Source organism: Vanessa tameamea, chromosome 10, assembly GCF_037043105.1.
Source record: "Vanessa tameamea isolate UH-Manoa-2023 chromosome 10, ilVanTame1 primary haplotype, whole genome shotgun sequence".
Taxonomy (NCBI): Eukaryota; Metazoa; Arthropoda; class Insecta; order Lepidoptera; family Nymphalidae; genus Vanessa; species Vanessa tameamea.
In genome coordinates this window covers 779122-797388 of record NC_087318.1, presented here as the reverse complement: position 1 = coordinate 797388, position 18267 = coordinate 779122, and the positions used below count along the sequence as shown (strand labels likewise).

The 18267-nt window shown below is 31.0% G+C and overlaps 1 protein-coding gene across 1 annotated transcript in view; it reads right to left on the bottom strand.

The window, feature by feature from the left end:
• The window catches only part of LOC113395953 (protein peste-like), a 64325-nt gene extending 46273 nt beyond the window's left edge, over positions 1-18052 (bottom strand). The window contains exon 1 of the mRNA XM_026633701.2: positions 17884-18052. The gene's annotated coding sequence lies outside the window, so the exon portion shown is untranslated. The remainder of the gene's footprint in view (positions 1-17883) is intronic.
• Positions 18053-18267: the final 215 nt, after the last annotated feature.

Sequence of the window (18267 nt, the reverse complement as noted above, 5' to 3'; positions counted from 1 at the left end):
GCATGTGTCTAATTACAACCAAATTGTGCCACATGTGTATCCACCAAACCACATTCGAGCAGCGTGGGAGAATGTGCTCCTAACCATCTCCTCAAACGGAGAGAAGGCCTTAGCCCTGCAGTGGGAAATTTACCGACTGCGCACCCGCCCGGACTTCTCACGGGTGCAATGAATAAAGAAAATGTTATGATATAAATATAATTTATACCGATAGCACTCTGGAATTATGTGGATTACTATCAGTTTATTTTTAGAATTGAATTTTTAGTTTCGGAGATAACTAATACATAAAAACTAACTAACTCACTTAAAGTTGCAGCGCACGCCAGAATAGTTCGCAGATGATAAAACTTAACTTTATATTATTTTGCAAAATTTTTACAATATATTTACGTATAGCGTATGAGTCATTGCATCAGATAGAATTAAGATATATGTTCGCCACCAACCCGTACTGTATCAGAGTAGTTGAATACATCAAACAAATCGTCTCCTTAAGATACGAGGTGCTTATTCCTGAAGGTAAGAAGTCTCATAAGAGGATAAAAAAATGCTTTGCCTTGAAAATTATGATCAAGTTAAATGGATGTTCTTGTCATTTTGTCTGCGTGATTTAGAAATATATATATAATCTATCGCTACTAGTTAATAGTGAAATATTTATGGACTGGTACTTTAAGGTTTATTATAAACATACATCAAAGTAATTAATAGAAACGCATTGAGTGATTTAATACGACCCTTGACACAGCTGTTCAGATAATGCAGACATAAAAAATATTGTATGTAGTAATTTCATAACGCCCTCTGCCACCCTAGGAACATTCGTGAGTGTACGTTTTAGTGCGGCTAAACTTCATTCGATATTTCCTCGATTCGTTATAAATTTTATAATAGATAATAATTTTGTATTTCTTATTCTGCAAATTATTTAAGTGACTCACATGACATCATCACAACATAATTAGGTATACCATCGAAGACTTAATCGAATCCCACATAAGACGAAAGTATTGGAAACATGAGAAGAATTATGAATATGTTTCCAAACCCGTATCCGATGAACATTTCTTCAGATATTTTTGTACGTCCAAGGCAACTCTAGAGAGAAAATTACTTGTTCGCCTAGACCTGCTTTATTTCGTTAACGTTACAGCAGCCCTTTTCCAGCTTCTATTTCACTCGTAACATACAATTTTCTACCATCATTGCAAACATATGGTCCAGGCCAAAAGTAATATTCCCATTTTGAATATGTGGATACGTTTCTTGTCTGCTATAACGTCCTGATGCGTGTAGGTTGTCGGGTGAATAAACAATTGGATTACTTGTCTAAAGGCTTACGTGAGCCCCTATTCAATATTTCATATAAAAGAAGCGTCTTTTAAGAAGTTATTTCAAATTGACTTGTTTTTAAAAATAATTTAAGCGCGCCTGTCGTCATGCTATATTTCCTGCCATTATTCGTAGAGTTCTGATTTCTGATCCATAAGGTAGTTTCTGAATTACGCCTCGTAAACAATTCTACTATCATTAATCAAACGAATCATTCCTTGATTGTAGTAACCGCAGCCGTCTATCATATATTCATCTATCACACCCAAAAACTGTAATACGAAGCACCCAAACCCAGGCAAGTGTGCACGTGCCTTAACAGGTGATTAATACCGAACCGCCACTAAAGTATTTTACACTCAAACAATCTTTTTAAGGTTCTAAATTCTGTTTGTATTAAATATTACAGTAAATATAAAGGTGTTTTTTTTTCATTTGAAACTTTTTTGAGGCACGTGCGTGAATTCCTACAAGTTAAAGAATACGAAACGAAACGTTTTTAATTATGAACACAGGGGTGCTTGAATATTTTTTTTACAATAATGCATTATGAAACAAATTGTTATTGCGGAGATTTTGCATTTATTTAAATACCTTTTAATGTCACAAAATAAAATACTAGCCGTCACGGGACGCCAACGAATTTAATGATTATTGAAAGAAATTATAAATACAGAAAATAAATAAATATGGAGCAAAATAAGTAAAAACATATATTAATTATGTATTAAAATAAATATTTTTGCTTTGCATGCAAAACATACACTCGTATGGAGATATGACGAAGTATATCGTCAGTTAAAAGGAAGAAAGACTGAAGCGCCAAAATTTTACTTTTGGGAAATGGGTTTTAAAGTGACGTTAATAAAAAGATATCTTATATATTAATAGCGTAAGTTATGTCCCAGTGATTATGGGACGATAGCTGTATATAAAAAATCGGGTTATGGTCTCATTTTGAAGAGATCCAGCCGTAGATGTGCAGAAAATTAAAGAGGATTCTTGATTGCAATTTAGTAAATTGTGTTACCTTTTTCTGCGGGTATGGATTTGAAGAAAACAGTTTTGTTATGTAACTATTTAATTGGAGAAACCAAAATTTATAAATCTTACAATAAGTTTAGTTACAGCTTTTGTAATATGGATAATTAAAAAATATGCAAGCTAGACTCAGCGTGGGTCACTTGGGATAAAAGGAATGTTTGAAAATTCAGTGCATTATAATTTATCTTATTAAATATTAAAATTTAGGCGCCACTGGCGATTCAAAGATTGTATATTTAATTATTTAGTACACCGTTCGCCAGGCCGATGTAACTAAGTTTGTATAAAAAAATTAAAGTGGGTACATCACCAAATTTCCAGCTACACGTGGATATTGTTTATATCTAAGGGAACAGAAATGCCATCCTTGGAGTTGCACCAGCAGCTATCTGGACACACTCAACCAGGAAACTGCAGCCGTCCACACTTAATATTTCAAATCCATGTGATGGGTAAAAAAAAAACCTCCTTCAATACGAAATATACAGGTTCAATAATCAAGTAAATAACCAAGAGATAAATTTAACTTATTTAACTTTTAACGAGGGATGTAAGCAGTAATTTACCTTTTGGAGGTTAAAGTCCTGCTTACTTTAAATGACGATTTCAACTGCGGAGAATCATTCCAATGGGTCAAAAATCACTGTAAATCACAAATTAAACATGACTACGGCTTTCTAAATTGCAAACCAACGCATTTAAACAAAAACAAGACTTACAATTTTTTAAGGTCGGTAGAAATATGTTGTATAAAGTTTTTATCAAACTTCAAAACTCCACTATAAATATATGTATATGCTGTTAAAGCACTGAAGTAATAATCAATCACAAATCAAGAAACTCAACTATTAAGGTAACTCGCCGATATATTCAGTATATCGAATTTGAAGTTTGAATTCGGTGTTAAACCAAAGATGTAAAAATACAAAAAGAACGAAATCGAAAGGTGCGGGAGTGTGGCCAGCATCACCAATTAAATAGGAATTATATCCATATTTAAATCAAAGAAATAATTATGGAATAATTATTTTATTTAATAAAAGCCAATTATAAGGCAAAATAAATCTGTCATAATAAATTTCCGACATTTCCATACAAATACTAACCCTTTATTGGATGACAGTTAATAAATTAATCTGAAACGATGCGAAATGACTTCTTGACAGATTTAGCAAACGAATTAGATGATAAAATCTAATTTTAATGATTATTACGAGCCACCAGACGTGACAGACAACGTAGGTATACATTTCCATCATTATCTACAGCGTTGTATTTATTTATATTTGTTTGTTTGTTACAACTTATCTTGCAAAGTAATTAAGCGATTCTGATGCTAAGTTATGTTTTTTCCTTGATCCAGTAAGGTTAACGGGGCACAGTTTTATGATAACCTATAATAAAATGCTAAAATTAAAAATACCATGTAAAATCGTAAGATGCAAAAAGTATCATATATAACTTTCTCTGGATATTAGCTGATGTAATGAGGAGTAGCTTAGGCTACAACAATAACTTTTATATTAAATTCAAACGCGCCCGGAGTCGCGGGTACAGCTAAAATAATAAAATAAAATAATGTTGTCTACCAGTGAAGACTGTGATGCTTGTTTTACTCTATTTTTAAGCTTGTTGTGTACTTTGATATTTCCGTGTTCTATTTATAACTTATAGTTATAAAAGTAAATTAACAGATTATCTCAAAAGATAAGCATTTCATACAAATTTATTTTATATTTAAAATTCTGAAAATTGAATCGAAAGAATTGAAATAAAAAACCGAAAAAAAATATCTCGTAGCTAAAATTCGTCGTTTCAAATGGTTACCAATTTTAAAGTGTTAAGATATCAAACGTCGTAATACTCAAGTCATATACACATATATCTATAATGTTTAATATTATAGATAACATTATGTGCTTAAATATATTCAAGTATGAATCAAAAATATGTACTGCATAAATCTTGACCGCGTGGAATGGTGGCAAGAATGCTAGCAGCATTTCCCCGTTGAATCGCAATTCCGATCCTCTGGGCTAAAAACTATATAATAAGGCGAGGTGTTATATAAATAATAATGTTAATTATTTATAAATATTATACATCTAAATATTATAGAAATAATTCATTGTTCTTTGTACCCTCATGTAGAAATAAATTTACAAAAAATGTGTTTTTGTACCGTTCTTGCTTAAATCATAATAACTTCCAAAAATTAGACATTTTTTGCCCAAAAATTGGTGTATATAAAAGAGCAGTTCGTGATATCTTAAAATGTTAACTGTTTCTAAATTTATAATGTACTTATATTATGTTTTTATTTTTGTTTCAATTTTAATTTTAATTGTAAATATATATATATATTTTTTTTTTTTTTGTGTATTAGCTTTCAGTGGAAACTTGATTGATTTGTGTTTTATGTTATTTTTGTTTTATATTACAGTGTTTTTAGAATTGTTTGTTTCCCAAATAAATAAATAAATCTATTCACTTAAGAGCGTCAGCACGAGTCTCATTCTCTCATAGTAATTTGATGTGAACGGGAGCACCTTCGTGATTGATTAGATCTAAGTTTTTTTTGTGTTTGTTTTATAGTATAGAGTTATCATAAATGTGGGATATAGTTCCGAAAGGGACGTTCCAAATTGAGGTGAAATTTTAAAATAAATATACCCATTTTGAACCTAAAAAAAATCACCCACGCCAAATCTTCTTGTCATATCGAAAGATAAACGTCCAAATAACGGAATATACTGTTTATTTATGTAAAAGCTGCGTATTTATATAGAAGCATCCCTTTCGGAACAATAGCCCATATGTGTTATGTGTATATCTTAACAAGTATGTATTTAAATTTGGATAATACATATTACATCCCTAAAATATTTGAACTGATTACTTACTTATGTTTAACCTTTAACATATATACTTTATTTTTTTTAATAAATTCATGTAATCACAATCATAATTTGTAAGGTAAAATATTTTTATTTGTGTACAGGCTAGTCCTTAATGTTATTTAAAAAAGTATAAAAGTGTTATGCTTTCATATTGAACAAAGATAATATTTGACTTACTTTTGATACGAATTACTATGATAACGTAAAATGTTCGAGTTGAAATGTTATAAGAATTTATGTCGAATTTAACTTTGAATCAGGATGAAATTAAATTAAATAGAAACATGATATTCGTGTTAATTAAATACAAATATTGAACACTATTTCAATAAATTATTAATTTATATTTATTTAATCCTTTATAAGTCCTCGAGATTAAATCTTAATACATATTCGACATACAAATAAGGCAGTGGTTTATACCTAGAAGTGTAGATTAACACAATAAATATTTAATTCGCATATTTTCAATAAAAATTACTTAATATCTTATATATAAATTTCAATCATTGAATCGTTTACTTTGACAGCAAACACTAAATTTTCGGGTATGTCGAAATATCAACAACTAAAAATTTTGCTCTTAAGTTTTTATTTCATTAAAATTACATTTTTCTTTAAATAATAATTTATGAAGTGAAAAAGTTAACATAAGTTCCCACATTACCTGGTCCACAAACAATTCTCAACATTACTACAAGAACAATGGATTTACATAGCCAACTCAGCAAGAATATGAATGACATTGTTAAAATGTTTGAATCCCATATGGATCAATTCGACAAAATGCTCTCACTGACAACACAAGCACAAGGAAGCACTAAATAACCGTCCACAACCATTGGAGATATTGGTTCTCTTGCCTCCGACTATGCCGTTTTTAAGGAGGTGATTTGGAAGACACTCGGTATGCTTCGTCAGCAATTGCAGCTGCTTTCAGTGGGTTTTGATGTGCAGGAAGCTCGATCTCGTAGCAGAGTACTGCTATTTCATGGTCTGCCGGAGAGTACTGATGAGCAAGTGGAGAGCAGGATTCAATCCGTGTTGCACAATCAATTAAAGCTGACCAGTATCGATTCTTCACACCTGGATATCTGTCATCGTCTTGGCTCAAAGAAAGAAAAACCAAGACCTATACTGGTTCGTTTTATCGCTACAAAGCATAGAAATCTTGTTTGGACTTCTAAAATATCTTTAAAAGGTTCTGGAGTTACTATATCGGAATTTTTGACCAAGCCCCGGCAGGAACTATTTATTGCAGCTCGAAAACACTTCGGTTTGAAAAATTGCTGGACATCTGACGGGGTAATTATTGTCGCGCTTCCAGATAAAAGCCGCAAAAAGATCATTACGTCTGCCGAATTACAGGATCTTTGCGAAAAGTTTCCTCAAGTTTCCAGTGTATCGGACCAGAAAACGAGATCTCGGCGGGTTAAAATTACTACAAAGTAAAGGTTTCTCATATATGTCCATAATTCCTGTCTGCTATCCATTACGTCACTCGTCTTTATATATATGTGTCCATATAGTTGGCGTTTCGCTGCCATTTAATAATAAGTTATTTTTATTTTTTTTTATCTGTACGTCGGTAGTTTAAAATCTCTTCAAATTCTTTAAATTGTTGTTAAAGTTATATTTACAGCACAAATTAACCTCAAAGATACGAATGACAGTTTGACAACTGACATTGACGCGCCGGACAGCAGATTAGCGTTCAGATATTCCGTTCAGTAATGTTTATATTTTTAAGTTAATTGGTTTTTTTTTTAGATATCTATAATTTCTCTCGTTGTTATTCGAATATTTTAAAATTATTATATGTACTTATTACTAAGAATTTCATAAAATTTGTGCTGTCTGAGTTGTTTTTCTTTTATTATTGTTAGATATAATTCTTAGATATTGTTGATGGTTTTTGTATGTGACAAACACTGTTATGGTATATTTTCGATGTTTTTAATAAGTCTTGGCCAGATAATGTGGGAGATTAGTTGTATGTCTTAATAGTTTTTTTATTTTTTTTTCTTCGTTTGTTATTTTTGTTATTTTCTTGTATTTAGGTTAAGGTATATATATACTTATACATATATATTATATTTATTGTATATCTATATGTCTGACTTAAGTGATGCTTGTTTTAGTGACGATTTCTTTTCATGCTCCTCTGATGATTTTCATAGTGTTTCCAGCTTAATCAATCTTTTGAGAGTGAAGTTCCCACCCTCAATTCACAATTAAATTCAATTTTTATCCCCAATTGTAACTGTCTCAATTTTGTACATATAAATGCGCAAAGCATTCCGGCACATTACTCTGATCTTCTCGCATCATTTAGCAACGTGCAGGTCGATGGTATCCTTGTTTCCGAATCATGGTTAAAACTTTCTCTTCCTTCGACTCTTTACCTGATTTCACTCTAATACGTAATGACAGAGTTTCTTATAGAGGGGGAGGTGTATGTATTTTCCTACGAAATAATATACCCTTTCAGATAATAGAACAATCTTTAAACCTTACTCCTAACACCCTTGAATACCTCTTCCTAGAAATTTCTTCCCATCACTCCAAACTCCTCTTAGGGGTCATCTATTGTCCCTCCTTACATATTAATTACTTTAACGTTTTTGAAGAACTCCTTGAGAAACTATCTCCTTCATACGAACATTTGATCATAATGGGTGACCTTAACACGTGTCTTGTGAAAAATGACCACAGAGCGACAAAACTTAAATCTATTGTATCTTCTTTTAATTTCACTATTCTTCCTCTCTCGGAAACCCATTTCTCACCTAACTGCCTCCGTCTGCCGTCTCTCCTTGATGTCATTATTGTTTCCAACTCTCACAATGTGTCAGCTCATGGTCAGCTGACAGCTCCTTTCTCCTTCCACGATTTACTCTTCGTTAGCTATAAGCTCTCCTTCTCAAAACGCAAGATTAAAACAATTTCAAGACGCAATGTGAAAAATATTAATATGGCAAATTTATGTAACGACGCTCTTGGTATTGACTGGTCTGATCTTTATACGCTTACGAATGTTGATGATAAGGTGGCCTTTTTCAACGAAACAGTAACAAAATTATATGACAAACACGCTCCAATAAGGTCAATTAGGGTAAAACACCTACCTGCACCTTGGCTAACTCAAACTATTAAAAATGCTATGGTAAAACGTGACAAAGCCAAGAGAGTCTGTAAAAGGAATCCTACTGACCTCACGACAAACATCGCGACGTACAAAAAATTACGAAATCTCTGCAATAGGATGTGTAGAGATGCAAAACGCCGTTTCATCCACTCCTCCGTAGATAAACTGAGTACTTCAGAGATGTGGAGATTTTTTAAATCTTTGGGCGTGGGTAATCACTCAAAATCTTCTCAACATACATTTGATCTCAACTCTCTGAATAAACATTTTTCTACTCTATTATTAATTTTTATTATATTAATTTATGTATTATTTGTATTTAGTATATAATATAATTAATTATAGGTAAAAGTCTATGTATTTCTTATAAAATGATACTTGATATTGTACCTACACCATAATTATAATTTACAAATAATCTCAGAATCAGGGTTTCTGGACGAGATCTCTTGTTAGAGATAAGTTACCCTTTGTACACGTCTTTTGTCTATGTAATTGTCTCTATATTTGTTGGTACATAAATAAATAAATAAATAAATTAGTCACTATTAAAGTTTATAATTTATATTCAAAATTTAAATATATGTTTTGTTTTTTATAATGATAATTATCGTTTTAGTATTGATAAATAACCAGTGTTTAATCGTGTTTATAAATCAGAAGAAAGAAATAGATTTTAATTGATACTTTTTTTTAAATACATTTTAGAAGTTGCATTTTTGACTTATTTTGAAAATTGTTTACGCAGCAAACGCAACGGAAGCTCTCAAAAACCCTGTTTGTTTTATTTGATATTTTCGTTTTGCAACATTTTTCATTGATACTCCGCTCCTTATGGTTGTTCCGTGGTGGTATATAGTCTATAGCCTTTGTCGATAAATGTGTTATCTAAAACTGAAAGAATTTTTCAAATCCGACCAGTAATTCTCGAAGTAAAAGCGTTACGACACGATCCCCCCCCCCCCACGACGACCCCTTTCCTCTGTCTCGGTTTATTTCTATTATGTTGCGGTTTTATATAATAATATTGAAACTTATTTTTTATCTTAAACGGATTTTTTAATAAAAAAATCATTTTTATCTTAAAATTATTCTCAGACGTTGATTTACATATTTCACTATCGGTTATATAATACATAATATATAGCGAAAGCATTTTCGTTCTGTTTAATCCCACATCTTTTATATATATCTATACCTATATCTTGATACCTTATACGAACGACGTATTTACTTTAGAAAGTCGAAAAGTTGGTATTTTTTTTTTTATGATATCGGTAGGCGGACGAGCAAATTGGCCACCTGATGATAAGAAATATTAACCATTCCTCACATCACCGATGCGCCACCAATCTTAGAAACTAAGATGTTGTGCCTTGTGCCTGTAGTTACACTGGCTCGCTCACCCTTCAAACCGGAACACAACAATACTGCTGTTTGAAGTGAGTCTGCCATATGATTCATATTTAAAAACATTAGTCGCAAGACCGTTTTATTGTTTATAAACCATATACCAAAAATTAAATTTACATTGAGCCTAAGAAACAGACATCAAATACTACTTAAATAGATAAGTAATTCATAATATTCATATTAATAATAAGTTATTTTCATCTTTTCGTCATTTTCAATCTTTTATACCAAATTTCATCAACCATCGGCATCAGTACTCAAAATCAAAATATAGTTTATCCATGTAGGTTTTCGAATCGTTATTTTACAAACTATATTAAGTGAAACTACCACCGCACTGGTTCGGAATGTAGATTCTACGGAGAAAAACCGACAAGAAACTCTTTTTCAACATTTAAAATACAAAGTTATGTTAGTTAAATACAATACGGTTTTTTGGTTAGTCCTTTATTCAAACAGCAATGTATTTCGAAAGCACGGATCAACTTTATTGTCCTGGATGTGGTTTATAAGTCGAAGAATGACGTAAAATATTTCTAACCCTGAAAAATGAGAAACTGCGACTAAAATCGAGCTATTAAATGATTCCAAGGCTAAACAACGGACACATTTGTAATTTTAAAATATGTAAGAATTAATATATTCTATTCATTTTTCGTGTTATTTGTTATGTAAATCTTAAAATCAAAACAAATGCTAAAATAAACTTTGACGACCTCCGTGGTCGAGTTGTGTGTACACCGGTTCTATTCCCGACCGAGTCGATGTAAAAAAAGTTCATTAGTTTTCTATGTTGTCTTTGGTCTGGGTGTATGTGGTCGTCGTTACTTCTGATTTTCCATAACACAAGTGCTTTAGCTACTTACATTGGGATCAGAGTAATGTATGAGATGCTGTCCAATATTTATTTATTTAATTCTTCTGAATTGAGTGAAAATATATATATATTCAAAACACAAATTTTAACAATCTACAGTCCAAGGACTTTTATTGCAAACCGTACAAAGACATGAATGCTCTATATATGCTCACAATTTGGAACTAAAGACTACTAGTATATCGCACCCTCGCTTAGCTTGCTCGCTACTGAATTTCCCGCAACGCAATATCCTTTTAATTTTATAGACGAAACGTCTGCATATATGATATGAAAAGACAACTTATTACATTAAAACACAATAAATCAACAATATTTGTTTAAATTTGTATTTTATATATGAAATATTTGATGTTTGTTAAGAATAAATTAGGCATATACAATTTTAATCAATATTTTATACAGTTATTGAGATAAGATCATTATAAAACATTTAAAATATATCGGTTTCGTTACGAGTTAATAATATGATTTATTATAAGTTTTATATTTAATAAAATAGTTTTCAATGGAATGTATTTAAAAGTAGTAAAAAGTAATTTAGAAAAAATATTTTTTAGTGTTTCTTTTTTATAATTATGTACAATATGATTAAAAATTTTCAACACGAAATTTTGGCCGACGACAGTTTCATAGTCTGATTGATTTTATTTCGGGTCTGTTTACTTTACATAAATATCACCGTATAATTGTTAAGAAATAGGTAATGTTTATCCCACAAGATTCTAAACTGTCGAAGATTGTGACCGACTGTTCAACTTACAATACAACGTATATTATGAACTCAAAATATATCAATAATAAAATAAACGCAGTGTCTACCGATGTATCACTGACTGTGTCACACAGAGAACACACAGTAAGCGTGACACTTTATTAGGTGGTAGCTGTATCACAGATCAACGATCACTGTCATGTCATTCCACCTACCTTTTTACATCAATACAACAACTATGCCCTGTACAAGATAGCTTGCTCAAGATAGAACGATTTACAACACGTACCAGTTCGTTAGTTTACAATCTTTCGTAGGTAGGTTAGGGTAGATTTTTTTATAATTTTACTGATATTCATTTCGATGGATTATTATCTACTGAAAACGAATGCGTTAAATTGTAAGTAGTATGTTATGGAGCACAATCTTTCGACAGTTTACAATCTCGAGAGATAGGTTATAATCTAACGGTAGTTACAATTTTAAAGTGACATATATAAGTGATAGTGATTTCGGTCTGAAGCCGATTTCAAGGGAAATCGACCGACTACGCAGGGCTTATTTTCACGCGCAAGTGTGTGCGCAAACCCAGGTGCACTGTTTATTCGGCTATATTATACGGCTTTACGTGCTTTCCGAGGCACGAAAGTGTACACCAGATTTGATCCCAGAACCTCGAACACTAGACTAGGGTCTAGGCAGTCAAATGTATTATATATAGCATAGCTTTTAACGAATTCTAAGTAATATGACTCTAAATATTAGGTTTGTTTGTCTCTGCTCCTTGACTGATGTAAATTAAAATACTTTCAGATATAAATAAAAAATAAAAAATTGGTTTAATGTAATACTTTAGTGACCTTGAATTTCGAATGTAATGAAGTCACATCATTTCATTTTCGTTTTTACCATCGAAAGTCAAGATCAAACTCATTAAAACACTGTCCTTAGGTTTAAAAAAGAACAGCAAAAATAATTAGTTTTATAATTATTGTAAAATATGATAAAGTCTACAGACGGCTGATTTAAACATTTATCTTAAGATTACACAATCAATTAATTCACACGAGTATCGCGTCTCACTTGACGACGATTTACTTAGCTAAGAATATATCAGATCACAGATTAATAATATCAATACAAAATTTATGACACATGAATTAATAAAATAAAAAAAAAATAGATCAATCGTTTTATTGTGACATGATATTTTTACAAGACATTACATTAGGGCTTTAACAGCGATCGTCCCTTTTTATTATTAGGCTCGACAGAGTTACACCTTTGACGACTCAGCTACAATTACAGCTACATACAATTCAGCTAGTAACCCAAATAACTTATTTAAAACAAAAAAGAAACATCTTGAATTGCAAACTTAAAAAAATAAATGTAGTACACGCACGTTTTAATTTTAAAAATCAATTATTTTTAAATATAATGTATTTCGCTACGTATGTTTTATAAAAGAAATGACAAATATGTTAAATATATGTTACTGTAAAAGCTCGAACTAAGATTTTCCAGAAAAACCTAAGATTTACTAAATTTTAATGGTAAATGTCCAATATGGTTTGAGATTCGAACTTTTGCAACCATTCACTTGGTAAATCTTAGGATCCTAACCTAACCTAACATATAGTGAATTCTAATGGTAACAGCCCGAAAAAATCGATTCATTTTCAGAAATACTTACATTTCAACCAACTCATGTCGGTACATCCTAAGACTTACTCTTAAATGTTAAGATTTACCGTAGTTTGAGCTTTAACAGTAACATATATAATATAAATTACAATTCAAATAATTGATTCAATAATAACATCAATGGTGTGTTAATAGTTAGAAATTTTAATTGTTTCAATGTGCTAATCTATTCGTAATGTAATGTATGAATTAATAACATTATGATGCAATTATTAAATGAAATATTTTAATTATAATTATTAAATACATTTTGAAAAATAAAGTAAATTATTGTATTACTATTTTGTAAATATTAATCTGTAAAAATCAAAAGCAAGAAATAAATGTTTTTTTTTTTTTTGTATTTTTATTTTCCCATTAAAATATATTGCATTTTCTTTAATAACATAAAGAGAGCCGTCCCAGTAGGTAGAGAACGTAAATCTTAATTTAATATTGTAGATTCAAACCTCAACAAGCACCACAGAATTGTCATGTACTCTATTTGTAATTATAATCACGTGATCGCGAGGAAACCTGCATGTGTCTGATGAAAGAATGACATGTTTGTTCACAACACGTTCGCAATCAACGTTACTCATCTAATAACCCATCTTGTTTTAGAAGATGAGGCATTTCTTACGTATTTTTGCTTTTTATATGAATATCGCCACAGTAAGAATAAACTTGTAACCCCTACTCTCCGTTTGCATACGGTGCTGAGAACGTTTTTGGGCAATGGTATACGCATATATAATAAGATACCGGGAAATGTAATCAATTTACAAAATTTTAAAAAGTTTATTAAAACTAAATTAATAAATAAATCTTATTCATTCAAAGAGTAGTTTTTAGAAAAAAACGCCTAGATTTAGGTTCGGGTTCCAACACAGGACGCGCCGTTACTTCTCGCTGGAGGCTGCTTTCCGAAACGGTGGTAGTATTTAAATATCGACGATTCAAAACCGCTTCATTGTGAAGTTTACTTGAATAAAATTGATTTGATTTGAGTATAAGAAGCAAAGTGACAATTAAAATTGATTTTCGAATTGAGGTTCTTATTATCAAATTATAAAACAAGTCAGATCCTTCTACAGCGTGAAGCTAACTAGCGCTTCGAAATGCTACATTAAACAAAGGACAGTTGGAGCGCACGGAACGTTAACGTGAAACATGAAAAGCGAATACATATTCCAGGTAGTGTGAAATGTATCTTTGTTAAAACAGTGTTGTCACTTTAATTATGGACTCGTTTTCGCTCACTGATTCGCTCACGTTTTAATTATTCATGCAATATCTTCATAAATTATAGCCTATGTTCAATTCTGATTTATAAGCTATACTATTGTAAAGTTTCATTAAAATCCATTCAGTAGGTTTCGCGTAAAAGAGTAACAAACATCCATTATAGAATCTTTCGCCTTTATAATATTCCGTAAGGATTATCCGTCATTAACAAATTATTAATTCATACACTCTCTGGAATTTTTGTTCGCTTTTGATTTTGTATTCGCTTTTCTCTCTTCTTTTTAACGTTCCGTGTGCTCCGTCTGCCTTTTGTGTTCTTAGTAGCCTGCATTTCAAATCACATCACAGTAGATCAATAATATATTGTAATTTAACTTAAATATTAATATATATATAAAGACGATACTTGATTTGATTTATCATATTAGCCTAGAGATATCGTGCAACCGTTAGCAACTAAATATTATGTTAAAATATTTGTTTTAAAATATATTTGGGATGCAATGCAATTGAGCAAATAAAATTGCGGATATTCAATGAAAGTTGTGTATTAATTCGTTTTTTAAAAAAAAATGGTCCATTAAAAATGGCATTGGAACATTAATATAAATACCGCCGAAAATAAACCTCAATGCCGTTGTGCTCCTGCTGAATTACGTCACAGTATCAGAAACGAGAATCTTTTGGTCCAAGATGATAATTATTTGATGCACTTATTTATACAAAAAAAAACGCATCCGAAATGTGTAATAAAGTTATTATTTTATTAATTAATTATACCGTTCTTTTTTCTTTTAATTTTAATTGAACTATTAAGATGTAAAAAACCTCTCGTTGATGACGTCATTTACTTCGAAACAACAAAATACAATGATTCCTTGTATTCCTGTTATTATAATTATCGTAATTATGAAAATTGCAATAATCGAAACAGTACATTAATTAATTACGCTAGCCCTGCTGTCATGATATTGAATAACTACAAATTGCATTAAAAAAAACTAGCTGCAATATAATATAATTAAATAAACGTCAGTAGTCGTTATATATATTTTTAATCGGAGTGGTTTACGAATGTCATGTCAATATGTTTAACATAAAAAGCTACGTGCGATTCTCGTTAACTCTACGCCCCTGTGGATCGTAGCGTGTTAACAAACGCAAATATACTTTTCAGTCGTACTTGTAGAACCTGATATTCTTCTTCTTCTTCGAGTGCCACTCCGACTAGCACTGTCTAAGCACGTGTCCGAGATATGCAAGTTTTCTCTTCTTGACAATCTCCAAAAGTTGCCGTTTTTGGTTGACGCGTCGCAGAACTTCCACGTTCGAGACCTTTTGAGTCCAACTTATGGCCAACATACGTCTATATGCCCACATCTCGAAAGCTTCTATACGTTTTTTGAGGTCTTCTTTAATTGTCCACGCCTCGCATCCGTAAAGAAGTATAGGCCAGATGTAACAATGTAGGAGTCGTATGCGCACAGGGATCTTAAGTCTGCGATTGCAGAGTACTTTTTTTAACGTGCAGAAGGCACTTCGAGCTATTTCGATGCGAGTCTTTACCTCCTGTTCACAGCTCCAGGTGTCATTAAGCCATGTCCCCAGATATTTGTACTTGCGCACTCTCTCAATTTTTTGGCCTGCTACAATGATAGCAATGTCATCGAAGGTATGTTTAGACAATACCATGATCTTCGTTTTTGATGTGTTCATCCTCAGACCAGCGTTTTCACTGCACTGCGCTGAACCTTATATTGTAAGACAAAATCGTAAGCATATTACTTTAGATCGTTGTTTAAGTCTCGTAGTAAAAAAAAAAATGTTTTATATTTGATTGTACAGGCACAGTACAGATTGTATAAGGCTGCTATTTGCACCAATCCCGGATCGAATAAATTTAAAAAACATATTTTGTCTGTTAAAGGATTTATTGCCGAGGATAGCATTTAACGCAATGATTCCTGCGCCTAATTCCTCCTTGGTAGTGTTAGAAGGGCTGATCGTACCTTTATTTACTGATACACTTCGGTATTATAATGTCATAGCAGAAATTCGGTCAGTATTATCACTAAAGCAACTTTATGACACCGTGTGACTTTAACCTTATACATTATTAATGTGATTCTATTTTATACAATTCTATTTTAGAAACCTAAAAGAACATAAATTATTTCAAATGAGCTAAATATAATTTAATTAGCTATTCTTTAACAATATCTTACCTGTAGCTATATATCCTTCTTTTCTTTTTTTTTTTTTCTTTATTTAAGAGCTTTGTCGTTAAAGCGTATATGTCGCCCTGTTATTAAACATTTATATTAATTCAGCTTCTTTGTAAACTTTCAATCAATTTGTACAATTTCTTTGCCGAGACAGAATCAGGTATGGATATCCTTCTTTTCTCGTAAATTATATGCTGTAATGATTCGTTCCCTAGACTATAACAAGTAGAACTTCAACTAGAAAAAATATATATGTATATTTTTAGAAATTAATCGTATCATAGTCGTAATTACAAAAACCTAGTAAGTTTCTAGAAAGATCTAGTACTTGTGTCAAGTGGACTCGCTCTTCGATATCCCAATATTATGTATGCACAATTAATTCCAAGTTACGAATAAATAACGGTTACATTTAAAACAACAAATTGACATTTCGGTTTAAATTTACTTAAACTTCATAGAAGTTTTATTTATCACTTCGACATTTCATCATTTCTAGTTTTAATATTGAAATGTGTATGTTAAGGTAAAGAGCGTTCATTCCAGTAACTACGAGTAGCTATTTTTATATCCTTCTTTGCGTCAAATGGTATGTTGTGTTGTTATAACTTTGATTGTGTAATGTTTACAACAACATTACAAAGATATCTACCAATATGACAAAGTCTACGAAACAGAGAGGCAAATTAAAATTGTAAATGTTTCAATTCGATTACAGTTAATCCTTATTAATACTATAAATTAAAAAGTAACTCTGTCTGTCTGTTGACAAATTAACAATAGGGAAAAAAGTTTTGTTGAGCAAGTTCTTCGATATTGAAACTAAAATATATATAGGTATGAGTATGTACCATTTTTCGGAATTTTCATACGCTATGTGATCCAAAAATGGATAATTTCGTCTAAAATGTATTCTTAATTTAAAATGGAAATGTTTGGAAGTATGTATCGGACGAAAATATATTTTTTTGTAACTGGTTTCACAACAAGTTTAAACATTACTAGATATAAATCATCATGAATTTTCCTTCGTTTTTAATTATGGAAATTTGAACAAACATAAGTGCTTAAATTTCATATTTTAACGAATAATATATACAAATAAAAATTACAAACGTAAGATGAAATTACCTAAATAATAATTATTTGGAAATATTCGATATTTATATAATTAGGTATAGAATAATTGAAACATGATCTTTTTTTAAATATTATCACATGATAGCATTATCGTAATAGTTGATTTTTATTATATATACAACGATTGATAAATAATTTCAAAAACAACTTACCTTCCAAAATTGTCGATAAAAACAACACTGGCACAACAATATAATGATAATTTAAACACGAATTTAACTTATTGATTCAATAATTAAACACCACGAAAACGGTGAAAGATTTTAACATAGTTTATCATATTTTACGAAATTAGATCGTAATTTTTACATCTAACGTCAATCGTATGACACGTCTGATGCGTAAGACGGACGGCGCGCTACTGATACGATACACTATTCGATGCTCCCTTGATAAGTAATCACATTAACGAAACATGTGATATCTTTTAAGTTTATTAAATAATAGCAACATTGTAAACCAATATTGAACTATTGAACTTCATCAATAATTGGTATCGCACCAAGAAATTGAATAATTATTTTAAAAAATATTAA